The sequence below is a fragment of the Hyperolius riggenbachi genome, chromosome 6, assembly GCF_040937935.1.
Source record: "Hyperolius riggenbachi isolate aHypRig1 chromosome 6, aHypRig1.pri, whole genome shotgun sequence".
NCBI lineage: Eukaryota > Metazoa > Chordata > Amphibia > Anura > Hyperoliidae > Hyperolius > Hyperolius riggenbachi.
In genome coordinates, this window is record NC_090651.1 from 84,129,120 (window position 1) to 84,143,109 (window position 13,990).

Genomic DNA, 13,990 nt, shown 5'->3' on the forward strand with positions numbered 1-13,990 from the left:
AAAAGTGGCTCACAACTGGACATTGGGTGGGGTCAGCAACATGTAAAAGTGAGTCCTGTACCCATTGCTGTCTCCAAGGTAACAGCGCTGGCCAATCAATAATAAAGAAATGGGTACAGTGAGAGGCTGCCTTCTGTATTCTGTACTATTTGCTGGTGCTGCCCCTGGTCCTTTCATCCCCTACACCAAGTGCGTGAGACCCGGCCTTCTGTAACTGCCTGCAGCTGCTGCTATGTCATTGGACAAAGTCTGGCTTTTTGCTAGTCACACACTGTTCACAAATGTTTGGTTACTGGACTGCAGCTGCCTGTAGCACAGCACAGGCAGATGCCAGCTGGTACTAATAGTGCAGTTATCCTGACCCTTTTCATTTGTTTGGACACTTGCAAATAATGCTCTGCAAATAATGCCCACTGTCTGCAGGCCGCCCCTTGTTTATCTGGTGCCCTAGGCCATGGCCTATGTGGCCTTGCCAGAAATCCGGCCATGGTGCAACAACACAGTGAAGTCCAAAGAACACACAAGACAGGTCCAAGACAGGTCAGGGATCAAGTTATTGAGAAATTTAAAGCAGGCATAGGCTACAAGAAGATTTCCAAAGCCTTGAGCATCCCAAGGAGCACTGTTCAAGCGATCATTCAGAAAAGGAAAGAGTATGGCACAACTGTAAACATACCAAGACCAGGCCATCCACCTAAACTCACAGGCCGAACAAGGAGAGCGCTGATCAGAAATATGGTCAAGAGGCCCATGGTGACTCTGGATGAGCTGCAGAGATCTACAGCTCAGGTAGGAGACTCTGTCCATAGGACAACTATTAGTCATGCACTGTACAAAGTTGGCCTTTATAGAAGAGTGGCAAGAAGAAAGGCATTGTTAACAGAAAGCATAAGAAGTCCCGTTTGCAGTTTGCCACAAGCCATGTGGGGGACACAGCAACCATGTGGAAGAAGGTGCTCTGGTCAGATGAGACCAAAATGGAACTTTTTGGCCAAAATGCAAAACGCTATGTGTGGCAGAAAACTAACACTGCACATCACTCTGAACACACCATCCCCACTGTCAAATATGGTGGTGGCAGCATCATGCTTGGGGGGTGCATCTCTTCAGCAGGGACAGGGAAGCTGGTCAGAGTTGATGGGAAGATGGATGGAGCCAAATACAGGGCAAACTTGAAAGAAAACCTCTTGGAGATTGTAAAAGACTTGAGACTGGGGCGGAGGTTCACCTTCCAGCAGGACAATGACTCTAAACATAAAGCCAGAGCAACAATGGAATGGTTTAAAACAAAACATATCTATGTGTTAGAATGGCCGAGTCAAAGTCCAGATCTAAATCCAATCGAGAATCTGTGGCAAGATCTGAAAACTGCTGTTCACAAACGCTGTCCATCTAATCTGACTGAGCTGGAGCTCTTTTGCAAAGAAGAATGGGCAAGGATTTCAGTCTCTAGATGTGCAAAGCTGGTAGAGACATACCCTAAAAGACTGGCAGCTGTAATTGCAGCAAAAGGTGGTTCTACAAAGTATTGATTAAGGGGGCCGAATAATTACGCACACCCCACTTTGCAGTTATTTATTTTTAAAAAATGTTTGGAATGATGTATGATTTTCGATCCACTTCTCACGTGTACACCACTTTGTATTGGTCTTTCACGTGGAATTCCAATAAAATTGATGCAGGTTTGTGGCAGTAATGTGACAAAATGTGGAAAACTTCAAGGGGGCCGAATACTTTTGCAACCCACTGTAATGTAAAAGAGGCATTAGCTTTAAATCTTCAGGAAACATTTATCTCTGCTAAGTTTTAAAGCCCACCTAAACCTGAATAAGGCAAATTCTCAAAGCAGCCATGCTAACTGGGGCAAATTATGAGTATTGTCTTTCAAACTGAACTTTTCAAATTCAAACAAAATCTATGTGGAATAGCTTGCTTGTAGCTGTACAGATAGCCACACAGACTTCAAAGTAGCAGAGCTTGGTTACATTCATGCTATCCTCCCACTATCTACACTTAACACTAACCCTTACCCTTACCTACATCTAACACTAACCCTTCCCACCTGTAAAATTACCTTCTATTGGCTATATGTCCAGCACCCAAATTATACACTGGGTGCCACTACAGCCACAATTAAATTAACATTGCGGCCTTTGTCGCTGCCCAAATAACCCGCCAGCCTCAGGCACTCAAATTACCTGCCTCACTTACAATTTCTCACCACTTGCTTCCTGATGACTACAAGGCCACCCACCTCACATACCAGACACATGACTTCTACTATAAGGCAAGAATGCTGGATAATGTAACCAGACATCTATTGCTCTTACTACTTTTAGTATCACAACTGTTTGTACTGTCCACTGCTTCAATCAAGAGAGAAGAGGAAGTGAGCTGTAGTGGAACTTGCCAAGCATGTTTGGCCTATGCAACATGTTTTCTATAGATTCTGCTTACATACACTATTTGTATTCACCTATTAGCTCAATTCAAGGTTTACTTGGGCTTTAACGGATGTTTACTGGACATAGCTTACTCCGTAAAAATTGCCAACCTTAGTGACAGGTTCGTGTAAAGATTAACTTTACTGTGTATAACATAATCAATAAAATTGCTGAATTTTACAATACTGTATTCATTTGTAATTTCTTAGTCATGGTTTGCGCTCTGTAAAAAATCTTTCCTCAACCTGATTAACATTCTTTCATTTATAAAAGATGCCTGCACCTTTACTGCTGGCATGGTGAACCACTGTTTTTTCTTTTCTTTTTTTGCTCTGTGAAATCGTAGGGACATCACATGATATCCCAGCAGGGGCGTAGCAATAGGGGGTGCAGCGGTAGCGACCGCATCAGGGCCCTTGGGCCAGAGGGGCCCCGAATGGCCCTTCCTCAACTACAGTATTAGCTCTATATTGGTCCTGTGCTCATAATAATCATTTATATATATACTTTGAATAGTGGTAATCATTAACAAACTATTCCCCATCCCTTCTTGCACCTCTGACATTGTAGTTGCCATTGGCAGCTTTTAGTGCGCCGTTTCAATTGCTATGTATAGAGTGCATGGGGGGCCCCATTGTAAAACTTGCATCGGGGCCCACAGCTCCTTAGCTACGCCACTGTATCCCAGAGTGCTCTGGGGAGAAAATTGTGTGACATCATAGCCTAGGCCAAACATCACTGGAAGGACAGCATCATATGCCACGTACAGCAATATTTAGATATAAAAGGTATTTCTGACAGTGAAACCAGAATAATTAAGGTAAAAATGAGTATCCTGAAGATTATATTATATTTCTACTACATGCCGTTACTGTTTCTCTTTAATATATCCATCTGTTATCTTGCCAAATTCAGCCATGACCTTTGACTAATTCAGATTCCTGAGTTATGCGCTAACAATAGCATCGCATAGAGACCAAGAGGTACTTAACATCAGCATTGCAAAAATATGCTAACTATTCACATTTGCTGATTTTTCCATTTAAATGACAGTAGAGGCTGGTAACTACCCTACTAACAATATCAATAAGATCCAAGTCACTCAGGGCCCCTCCTGTTTTGGAATGTGGAGGCTGTTGGTTACCATGACAGTCGATTCCTCGGGACCTGTAATAATGCATATTACTCAGATTTAGCTGTGTGTGGTGCTGTATTCATTTTTTTCAGTCTAGCCTGTGGTTCCTAACTAGTATCTCAGGAGCCACATAAGCTACCTTTAATGTGGTACCCAGGAGTCTTTTATTTCCTGTCTGAGCAGCACCTGCATAAACCATATTCCATATGCACGAGACGAAGCCGAGATTGCCTAAACTACATCATTTAATTAAAATATACAACAGTATTGTTAAGAAAAGCTTCAGCACTATTTTTTCATGCTTAGCACGGCCATACTTCAATTTTTACTCTTTGTAACTCACAAACTGATAAAGACTGGAGACCTCCAATTGAGCAGAACATTTTATAGAAGAACTGGAAGGTCCCTAGACAGATCCAGATGTTCTATAAGGCACTGTAGGCACGTGCCTACAAGCACCTGATGATGGAAAGGTGGCTCACTCCCCTCCCCTAGTCCCTCCCTCTTTCCTTATGCAGAATCTTGAACAGAGCATAAATGAAAGGTTACGCATGTGGATCTCCCTTCATTCAGGGGCACCACTAGCTACTTAATACTGAGCATACCTGTAGCTACCTATGCCATGTGAGGAAGTCAAGGAAGAAGTGACAGCTGGGACAACCAGCACACTTGCAAGGCGATTCGTCAGAAGTTTGTAGGTTCATGGAGGGCAAAGTCTAGGGGTGCCAGGACATCTATGCCTATAGGCTCCAGTGATGTAAATCCAGGCCTGTCCCTAGACTGACAACAAGCAACTTATATCCCTGGATTCTCAAATCTGCATAAAAAATCTGAAGGCCTAATCCATCTATAACTTCCAGCTAAGGGCAAGTGACAGCCTAATGCACAGGTGTCAAACACAAGGGCGCGGGCGGAATGCCATTTTATGTGGTCCTCGAAAGTTTCAAATGTGGCATCATTGTAAGCAGTAAAAAGAACAGCACATGCAGAGGAGCACACTGCTGACATGTTTCTGGTTGACATATTGTCAGTTTGAGGTGGGGTGTAGCAACAACACATAGGACCCATTAGTAAAATTAGCATGGGACTTCCTCTTGGGAACCAAACCCTCTTGTGTGCCTGGTAAAGCCCCACCACCACCTCAGCTTACCCAAAAGACATGGAGGAAGGAAAAGCTAGCATCATGCCTCAGGTCATTTCATCTTGATCCTTTCCTGCAGCAGCACTGGGGCAGGTAAATATTAAACTGCTCCACTGCGCTACTCTGCAGAAAGAGGGAGGGGGAGCTGCTCATACAGTTTATTTTCCCTGGGCAGCTGAGCCCGCAAGCATGCAGATCTGCCACCTACATGATACCGGCCCACATGGTTCCTGATTTTTTGAGAACTTCCACTGTGAAGCACCTTTTCCCAAAGTCATGGACAAGCAGGCTTATGCACACACCCCGTACCCAGAGGGTGATAGACGTAAAAGCGTGGGGAGCCTTATTAAGGAATCCAAAAATCCCCTTAAATGAGGGTGCCCAGAGATAGCCACACCCATCCGGGGGGATACATTAGTACCCCTTACTTATTCCCATAAATAGTTAAAAGCAAAACAAAAATTAAGAAAAACTTTAAAAAGTCTCTTATTTATAAAAGCACTCTCCCCCCCCCCCCCCCCCCCAAGAAAAGTTTCTCACCCTAATCCAAGATGTACAAGCTGTCCCAGTCAGTGTAATCCTCAGGTCGGTTTCACACAGCTAACCAGCGTTAAAAAAGCGGTGCAGTGCGATGATCGCATTGCACAGCAACGCTAAAAATAGCTTTCGGGGATTACCACAGCAATGCACTGTAACCCCACCCCTTCTGGCTGCAACCTAAACAGGAAGTGAGGTCTCCGGCTGAAATTCAAATTGCGCAGAAGTGTATTGAAAAAATACGCTACTGCGCATGTGTGCTGCAACGCAAATGCCAAAAAACATTAATCACTGTAGTGACTTCCAATTTGCTGAACCTCGCCGTGCATGCTGCCCTACAACGCTCTATTGCTTTTGTGGTGAATCTGGCACTTTCGGTGGATCGGGTTGCACCGTATGTAATGCCCCATAGACTTTCATTGGGTAGCGTTACCCTGCGGCAAAACAGGGTAACGCAATGAGCCAGTGTGAAAGGGGCCTCAAAGTATTCCATTGAAGATCCATCCTCCAATTTACACTAGTGCAATACTGAACTGAAATGGAGCCTTAGAATGGCAAAGCATCTCCTGCCAGTACTCCCCATGGATCCTCTGATCTGAACCAAGGAGAAGCCTACATGGGGAATTCCAGAAAAGGTTACATCACTGACCAGCAGGAGATTCAAAGATGCTTTTGCAGGAGCTCCTTGTCAGTTCAGCATCGCATGAAATCATCCAGACTGGTGTTGAGGAGTTCCTCAGTCAAGATATAAAAAGGCCGCTGAGGATCATGATAGGGAAAGCGCAGAAGACTTGGATTATATCAGGACACCTTTTCCCAGTGTCATTTTTAAGTCAAATGATTTTTTTAGCTGTCAGTTTATTTTTTCCTTTAGTTGTTTGAGGGAATTAGTAAAGGGTACAAATATACCCCCTCTTAATAAAAGAGGTCTTCATATTCCACCATACTTCCCCACCATAAGTTCTTCCCCATTGAACCTCAAAGCACCCTCGGAAAGGGGATAGAGGTGGGGGGGGGGGGGGGGGGGGGGGTTCAGTCACCTGATGCAAAGTAAACTTTGAAGTCAAAAACCATATAGGCTGGTATCGTTCAGGCAGCAGACCACCATGGCTCATCAGCTCCACCTCCTTGTACTATAATTACCTATATGGAAAATAGGGGCATAAAAATGTTCTGGAGAAGAGGAGATATATACATATATGTTTATCATTTTTTAAAGTAAAAATTCATTAATTTGTCAAACAGTTTCGCAGAAACAATAGAAATTATCCACAATATGCCTAAAAGCATCCTAATGCTCGAGCCATCTGCTTAAACGCATACGAAGAATTCAGTTGGGCACGGGCATCACAAGCGTTAAATTAGTAAATGAATCAGCCGGAAAATTGTTTGAGCTGCAGGGCGATAGTTTATTCATACAACACAAGGTTGTTGTTTTTTCTTTTTCTAATTGAATCAAGGCCTGAAATGCTGCTATTATTCTAAAATCATTGTAAAATTATCCTAATGAAGTTTTCACAGTCAGGCAGGGGATGCCATATTTTCATATACTTGCCTCTTTAGAAACAACACTGGAACCATATGCAGACTACACATCTCTATAGTTCAAAACTATATTTTGGGATTGCTTTGTCTGACAGTGTGTTAGTGATCCTTTGCAGACAGTCTCTGCTTCTCTGACCAGCATGCTATGGAGAGGGGAAGAGCAGAAAGAGACGCCCAGAAGCAATATACTGCAGGGAAATACAAGATAATTAGAGATGCTGTATATCCGATATGACTGCTGAAGAAGCAGCAACAGAGGATGAGGAGCTGATTGGACTATAGACTGTCACCTGAAATGATCATGAACAATAATTTTGGATGACAGATATTTGCTGCACATACATAGGGTTAGCATTGACTGTGTTGGGTTAAAATGAGGGTTATAAGTTGCCAAAAGTAATTACAGCACAACCATCCAAATTATCAACTATGAAAGTGTCTTGTTAGAAATACACAGGGCCGGATTTCTGGGAAGGTCACAGAGGCCATGGCCTAGGGCGATAAAAATCAGCAGGGCTCAGGACTTGGAGAGATAAGCGGTCACATGTTAAAGTAAATCACCTCTCCTGCTTTGCTCTGGTCTGCCTGAATTCCAGAGATTTCTGCATCTTTCTTACTTGTGCAAAGTGTGTGTTATGGCAGTCAGCATCTGCTGTCACCTGTATGATGACAGGGGACAAACAATCTGCTGTGAGAAGAAAAATATATGGGCTCAAGTAGCAGAACTCTTGAGTTCCGATTCGTTTTTTTCATGCAGCACGCATTCACGGGCAGGAATTAGCAGCTCTCCCCCTCCCTGGCTGATGTTAGTTTATTACTAGTAGGTCAGTGCTGTTAAAGATCTGTTAAATTTATGGCTTTATGGGGTTCCTTGTGATTTTGCACTCCTGTATGCAGGTGCACAGGAGCCGAGGGAGTGTTATGGGTATGTGTACTTGACAAGTGCTGCTGAGTGCTCATACATGAGCATCATTTGTGAAGTATGCACGCCCAGAACACTATCGCCTGCTGTGCATGCAGACAGGAGCGCAAAATGACATGGAGTGGACAGAGCATGCACTGCTTCTTTGTTGAATGGGGCAAAGCAGCAAAACAGAGGGGGGGGCGTTCAAACTAGTCAGAGTTGGACAGAATGGGGGGGGGGGGCGGTTGGTGACAGCCGGCCTAGGGCGCTGGAAAGTACAAATCCGACCCTGGAAATACATGTAAACAAAACAGCATTTAAGGTTTGCTGTGTGACAGTTCTTAGCAAAGTAAAGGATCACTAAAGTCAGGCAATAAAATAGACAGCCCCTGTGGATATCCTTTCAGCAATACACTAAGCTGAAGCAGATACCGCTGTGTGAATCCCCTGCCTTTTATTCAAGAAGAGTAAAACTCAACTGTTTAAGTAATTTCACAATGGAGATTTGACAAATGTCCCCTTTTGACTAATTCCTTTTCAAGTTTCTTTTAAATAAAACAAACCAGCTGTTACATTGGCCTGGTTTTTAGCCAGGGGTGTCATAGAAAGTATTGGTGATTGGCCTCACCTGAGCTCTACATGTGACCCTGCTCTAGCCTCTGCAATAGTGCAGAGATTGAAGGATGATGTTGTCAATAGTGATGTTGGCGAACACTTCCTCAGCGAATAGCTATGGGCAGCCTGACCCCTGTACTACTTCCGGTTAGCAATGACCCACAGTAGTACGCATGCTCTGGGTCGGATGCATTAATTAGTGAGTGCGCAGAGCGTGCCCGGCCACAGGCTCGCAATCAAGGACGCGCACCGCCGGGCCAGGGCATGCGTACTACTGCAGGTCATTGCGACCCGGAAGTAGTACAGGGGTCAGACTGCCCATAGCTTTGCAGCGAGCAGTTCTGCGAACTGCTCGCTTCATCTCTAGTTGCCAATGGAGGGTATCCAGGGGGGTGCCAGAAATGCAGACGAGACCAGGACCAGTTGTGGCTCACAGTCAGTTGATCTTAGTAATCAGCCAATGGGGAGGGATCAGTAAGGAACAGCTTACTATAGTGGAAAATGAACATTTCCTTGTCTGTTTTACCGCATTGGGAAACTGACAGTGAGCAGATCCTATATTATAATTAGGATATATTCACACTTGCGGGATGGAGTGAAAATGGAACAGGTCGCGGTATGGAATGCATTTTTGTGCAGTATATGATTTTTTTCAGACAAGTGGATGCATTCCCCATATAGCCTATGGTGGAAACACATCTGCATCAGGCTCCAACCAGATCACCAACCTGGAGTCCAGCTCAACTGGGAACTAAGCCTTACTCCATTTTCTTAGTTTTTTTTTCTCCTTTGTTTGTGGACTTAGGCACACTTTACATTTCACTTATATAAATACATGTCTAAAGTGGAATAACGTGCCACATAAATGTTGTGCTGTCTAACAACTGCTAATAAGCAAAGGCATCAGTGCTCTCCTAACTTCATACTGGATAGGATATCATTTGATGTTTTCTATGGCAACCTGGAGTATACGTGATGACCGTGTAGAATATTATAATTAAATATTATAGTATGATATACTCTACTGTACTCTACTTCAATAAACACAAATATGTTCTCAGTTTCCAAGATATTTATGAAAAACAACTTTAGTTAGGTTTCAGTATCAAGTGTAAGAAGTCAGATTCTTTAATATAGTAATGTAAAGTCAACCTAAGCAACTGCCTGGGGCATACTGGACATCAAGGGGCCCACCTCCCACTTTCACTGACCACTCTCTTACCTCAACTTTCCAAAAAGACTACAGGAGGAAGCAAAGGCTTCCTTGCCTTAAGCCCCATTTATCTTAATCCTTTTCTGATATCCACTATGACAAAAGTACAGTATCCCATAGCAACAAGTCAGGCACCAATTTATTATGGTGAAATCAGTAGAAAGTGGACTTTAATTGGTTGCTACAGATTGCACCTAGTCTTCTCATCTTATATTTCTTCATAAGAATAATCAGTTTTAGGGCCTGCAACAGTTAAGAGAGTCATTATAAATTGATATTTGAGCAAAAACTTGTATGCAGCCTATCAGAATGTGGGTCCATCTTTCGATGCTTAGAGATTATTCCAACGTAATATGCTGGCTGACGGAAATGCATTGAGGGTGCAATGAAGTAATTCAATAGAAAGTGATTAAGTTGTGATCTTGCATAAGGGAAACAAACAACTAACCTCATCTGAATAGATGTTTGAAATGAACACTATGTAATGTTAATGTTTGCCGCTGCGCTTTTGTTTTAGTAAATCAGTGTATTGTGCTGTATAATTATCCTTAAGAGGTTCTGAGTGGGTTCCTGCTGAGCTCCAAAATAGCATTTTACTCTGAAAGTCCAGGATAAATTAATTAAAAAAGAAAAACATTCAACACAAAACCAAGACATTTCTCAAGTTCCTGAAACATTTTATAGTGTGCTACATCCATACAATACTGCCAATCTTTGTAATAAGTCAAGCCAGCCCAAGGAGGAACACCAGTAGGACCATAGCTATACATACGAAAGTACATAAAAGTGCATGCGAGGAGGAGACAGTCATCATTAGCCAAGAACAAAAAGTGATGTATTAAGGTCTTGTAGTTTAACAGTATTAATTACCAACTTGCCACTTGGAAATAAAGCATATGGAGCAATACATTTCTGCTGTCTATGGTTGTAAAAGGCCAGATAACCCATATTCTGAAAACAGCAATGAATGCAGAACTTGGATACTTGTTATAAAGGGGACCTATGGTCCTCTTCACAATGTAAAGTCAAACCTCTAGCTCCCAGAGTAAACAACATAGCATAGGCACCTAACATTATTTGCCAGAGTTTCAAGTGTGGGACTGTATCCTAGGATGAAGGACAAAAAAACAGAAGTCTTTCCAAGTGAGACACAGACCTCAGTATTCACCCTTGTATTAAGAGTAGGGCTCCTCTGAGAAAATTCCCTCACTTCACATGTGCAAAGAGTCACCTAACCATCACTGACCTCTCAAGTCTTTAAGAAGACATGAGAATATTTTAAAATATTTTTGTTTGTTTATTGCTGGACACATTTTATGGATAGGTATAGGTCCACATTGAAGGTTTTTAAGTCCATGATTAAGAAAAAGCTGTTATTCCAAGGTGACATATTTCCTTACATAGATATAAGCTAACTTGTTATCCAGTCTGGGGACTCTTCAGGCAGCCTGTGGTAAACTTCGCAAAGCCTAAAATAACAAAATAATGAACTCCTTAGCTCCGTTTCAGTCCTAAAATATTTCAATCTGAATTCAGCTACAGGAACTTTAGTAGATGTTTTTGTAAATGTAATTTTCTACTACTGCAAACAAATGCTGTAGGACAGTGGGGCAGATTTATCAATATTGGTGCAAAGAAAGTTAGAGCAAACCTGTACCCAAATGGAGCAGATGTCCACATCGAGAATTCTTATTGGCTCTACTTTTTCACCTGTTTTGTACAAGTTTTGCTCCCAATTTCATTGGTGGGTTTGGATAAAAAATGTCCCTAGTATTTCCCAAATCTGTCCTTAAGAACTGCTAACTGGGCATGGTTTGGTGACCTTACATGAGCATAGGTGGAGTAATTACTTTCAGCAGTGCATAAACATGATCTGTTGGTTGGACCTGTGGTGTGGTTTGGGAAACACAGTTGTAGGACATCATTCATTAAAAACACAAGGTGTCCACAATATAACATCAGCCAACCAAATAGACTCCAAGGATTGTAGAACTGAAAAAGGTGCGTGGCACAAATACACGAGAAACCAAAAGGAAACAGTAGCTGATTTATAAGTCTCCAGCAGCATTATCTCCCTGCAACTTCCCAGATGACAGTCTAGCACCGAGCTTCACATGCTTTGTGGCCACTGAGTGTGTGTTTATTAATGCCAGACATGAAAAGCTGAGACGAGGTGATTAAGTTATTCTGTGCTGCTGCATTTACCAGGAGAAGGACTTGGGAACGATTTTCCTGAAGCCACTCATTGGTGCTTCAGAAATCATTTCATCCACTGAGTAGAGACTGAGGCAACTCAGAACTGAAATGTATAAATATGAAAACAAAGGCGCACTGTGAAGGGCAAGAAGCCCTTTCTGCTTTTCTTTCAGAATAGCGTTTTGTGCAAGATTGGATCAATATTAAATACTCTTTCAACTGCTGCTGCAAGCCATCTCTTTATTAAATTGCTTTTCCCACCTTCTCCTATATAGGCTGTTGGCTGATACAAACTTGAGTAGTGAGTGTGTCTAGTCTAGCTCTGAGGTTCTCAGCCTGCTGTAGGCAAACCTCAGGAGATATATATAGAGGGTTCAGGGGCTACTTAAACCTGTCACAGCCAATAGGTCGCTTTTGTAATTATAAATGGTACATTTTACATAACAAGTATTTTAGTTAATGAAAAGCACACAAGAATGTTTGATAAGCCCAGCTATACACAATTATGGAGTATTCCTAACAAATGTAGATGTCAAGGGGTACTTGAGATGATGTTACTCATAACAGAAGACACTCGGCATATACAGCCTTTCATAGCAGACTAGATTGTATAAGTAGAAAATCAAACCTTCTTCAAGCTGTATTCATGCTAAGAGTTTTAAAAGCAAAACACAACATGACGGACAATTAGAAAACTTACTAAAGTCCTTTATGGGTTCGAAAATTGCACAGAGCGTTGCATTACTAAACAGTCTGACTTGTATTTAAGGTAAGCTGCATACATCTGTGGGACAAGCAGTCAGATAAGGCAGTTGGCAGAGATAAAAATGCAGGCAAACCCCAAGGGATACTAGTGTTGGGTTTAGGGGTCCTTGAACTTAACACAGTCAATAGTTCACTTTTGTAATTAAAAATAGTAAATCTAATATACATACCAGAACAAGTATTTTAGGTGAACAAAAGCACACCAGGATGTTAGAGAAGCATCTATACACAATTAGGGAGTATTCCTAACAACTGTATATGCAGAGGTTAATAAATTGCACATTGCCTTGCATTGCTAAACAGTAAATAGTCTGACTTGCATTTAAGGTAAGCTTCATATATTTGTTGGATAAGCAGTCAGATAAGGCAGTTGACGGAGTTAAAAATCCCTCCCCAAAAATCATCCATTTTAGGTGTAACAATCAGGTATAGAGAGTATATCCTCCTCCAATGCAGCAAATATCTCATCTAAGCCTCCAGTATTATCACTTGCACTGCCCTGTTCATAAGTTTATGTATTTATTGCCTTGGCTTTGGTGTAAGCGAGGCAGCGTTGGGGGAACATTGCTGAGCTGTCCTCCTCAGTGTATGCTGGATGAGGGATTGTGCTATGGGAAGTGGACAGTTTTCAAGAATGCGCTGCGCGCTGTCCAAGGTGCTGAATCGGAATCAGCTCAGCTAAAGCAGATGGCTAAGTACTGGAGAAACTCACCTTGCTGTGAAGGCTGCTCTGGGATGAGTACAGCGCTGATGCAGATTGCTGATGGAGAAATGTTGGCTTGTTCAGCAGCTTCCAACACAATCCAGCAGAAATTGGATGTTCCCAGTCCCCTATTCTCTGCTGGGGACAGCCAAGGTCCTCTGACAGATCTGCCGGGCTTATCTGTTGCAGGCTTCCTGGGATCAGACTGCCTGTACAATACTGTGCACCCGTAGCTGTTCCTGATGGGGTTTATTAGAGTGCAGAAGAAGCCAAACGCTGTCATATTCCTTCTCCCTCTCAGCCCGTCAGCTGTGTTCAGTCTACCATGGCCCCCTAGTGGACAGAAAGGGAGAAGAGGGAGGGGGGATGCAGTTGGCAGGATTAAATCATTGACCCCCAGAAAATAAATCGAGACACAGCATGGCTGCATAGCAGGTGGCTGCAGAACTCTGGGCTGTGTAAATCCTCCACTTATAGCTGGAAATATTAATTACATGTTTGGAAGCTGAGGACACCAGTTTACTTAGGAGATATTATATCACCTAGATAAGATTTACATATGTTTCGTGATGTATTGGACACCACATGTAATTATCTTTGCAGCATGTTATTGTATTATAGCCATATGTCTTCTATATAATTGCTTAACTCAAAGGAGCAGTGAACAATGTGCAGTGTTCACTGATGCATATCAGCAATTCAGCATCACTCTTATCTTTGTTCTGAGGGCTGTGATATGAGGGAGCGTGAAAAGTGGTGTCTATAAGTCTATAAGTAAGAATTTAAACACAA

At 42.5% G+C, this 13,990-nt stretch overlaps 1 protein-coding gene across 4 annotated transcripts in view; it reads right to left on the reverse strand.

The window, feature by feature from the left end:
- The window catches only part of LOC137520978 (tenascin-R-like), a 1,044,586-nt gene extending 1,031,089 nt beyond the window's left edge, over nt 1-13,497 (reverse strand). For all 4 annotated transcript variants that reach the window (XM_068239622.1, XM_068239621.1, XM_068239625.1 and 1 more), the window contains exon 1: nt 13,208-13,497. The gene's annotated coding sequence lies outside the window, so the exon portion shown is untranslated. The remainder of the gene's footprint in view (nt 1-13,207) is intronic.
- Between the last annotated feature and the right edge of the window lie 493 nt (nt 13,498-13,990).